The sequence below is a fragment of the Otolemur garnettii genome, unplaced genomic scaffold (assembly GCF_000181295.1).
Source record: "Otolemur garnettii isolate 467f Iridium unplaced genomic scaffold, OtoGar3 scaffold00175, whole genome shotgun sequence".
Classification (NCBI taxonomy): Eukaryota; Metazoa; Chordata; class Mammalia; order Primates; family Galagidae; genus Otolemur; species Otolemur garnettii.
In genome coordinates this window covers 888433-890618 of record NW_003852570.1, presented here as the reverse complement: position 1 = coordinate 890618, position 2186 = coordinate 888433, and positions in this window count along the sequence as shown.

The window sequence follows — 2186 nt, the reverse complement described above, 5'->3', positions numbered from 1 at the left end:
TTTGGGTAGTATGGACATTTTAACAATGTTGATTCTTCCCAGCCATGAGCATGGTATGTTTTCCCATTTGTTAACATTTTCAGCTATTTCTTTTTTGAAGTTTCATAGTTCTCTTTATAGAGATCTTTCACATCCTTTGTTAGGTAAACTCCCAAATCTTTCATCTTCTTTGGCACTACTGTGAATGGAATAGAGTCCTTGACTGTTTTCTCAGCTTGACTATTATTAGGATATATGCAGGCTACCGATTTATGAGTGTTGATTTTGTTGCCTGAGATGCTGCTATATTCCTTGATCACTCCTAAGAGTTTTCCAGTAGAATCCCTGGTGTTTTCCAGATGTAAAATCGTATCATCTGTGAAGAGTGAAAGTTTAATCTCTTCTGACACTATATGGATACCCTTGATCATCTTTTCTTCCATAATTGTGATGGCTAAAATTTCCATTACAATGTTAAAGAGCAGTTGAGACAATGGGCACCCTTGCCTAGTTCCTGATCTGAGTGGAAATGATTTCAATTTAACTCAATTCAATATGATATTGGCTATGAGTTTGCTGTAGATGGCCTCTATCAGTTTAAGAAATGTACCTTCTATACCAATTTTCTTAAGTGTTCTCATCATGAAGCGGTGTTGTGTATTATCAAAAGCTTTTTCTGCATCAATTGAGAGAATCATATGGTCCTTGTTTTTTAATTTCTTCATGTGATGAATTATTTTTATGGATTTATGTATGTTGACCCAGCTTTGGGACCCTGGAATAAAACCTACTTGATTGTGGTGTATAATTTTTTTGATGTGTTGCTGGATTCTGTTTGATAGAATTTTGCTGAATATTTTTCCATCAATATTCATTAGTGATATTAGTCTGTAATTTTCCTTCTTTTGGGGTCTTTTCCTGGCTTAGCAATCAAGGTAATGTTTGCCTCATAGAATGTGTTGGGTGGTATTCCTTCTTATTCTATATTTTGGAAAAGGTTAAGTAATATAGGAACAAGTTCCTCTTTAAATATTTGGTAGAATTCTGATGTGAAGCCATCTGGTCCCGGGCTTTTCTTCTTAGAAAGATTTTGTATAGTTGATGCTATTTCCGAATTTGATATAGGCCCAAGATTTTCAGTTCATTCTGGCTAAGTCTTGGGAGACAGCATACTTTCATGTACTGGTCGATTACCTTCAGATTTTTATATTTCTGAGAATAAAGTTTCTTGTAATATTCATTAAGGATTTTTTGAATTTCTAATGTATCTGTTGTTATTTCATTTTTACCATTTCTGACTGATGAGATTAGAGATTTTGCTCTTTTTTTCTGGTTAGGTTGGCCAAGGTTTATCTATTTTATTGACCTTTTAAAAAACCAGCTTTTTGATTTACTGATCTGTTGTATAATCCTTTTATTTTATTTTTTTTATTGAATGATAACTATGTACATTAATGTACTTCTGGTGTACAGTGTGGGGTTGTCACACACAATCCGAAATACTTCCATCAAACTGGTTAAAACAGCCTCCATGTCATTTTCTAAGTTCGTGTTCTAAAATGTTCACATTCTACTCTTAGAAAGATTCACTTGTACCCTTGTAAGGTAAACCTCAGAAATGATCCCTCCAATCCTCCTCCCTCCATCCATTCCCCCCTCCCCACTCCCTCCGCTCTCCCTGTATTCTTAGGCTGTTATAAGGTTATAGCTTTGATATAAAAGGTATAAATTATTTTCATAATAGGGGTGTATACATTGGATAATTTTCCCTCCATTCTTGTGATACTTTGCTCAGAAGAACATTCTCTAGCTCCATCCATGTGAACATGAAGGACATAAAGTCTCCATATTTCTTAATGGCTACATAGTATTTCATGGTGTACATATACCACAGTTTGTGGATTCATTCGTGGATCGATGGGCACTTGGGCTTCTAACATGACCTGGCAATTATGAATTGGGCTTCAATAAACATTCTGATACAAATATCTTTGTTGTAATGCAATTTTTATCGTCTGGGAATATACCTAATAAAGGAATTACAGGGTTAAACAGCAGTTCTATTTTTAGTTCTCTAAGTGTTCTCCAGATGTCTTTCCAAAAGAAATGTATTAGTTTACATTCCCACCAGCAGTGTAGGAGTGTTCCCTTTTCTCCACATCCACGCCAGCACCTCTGGTTTTGGGATTTTGTAATATAGGCTAATC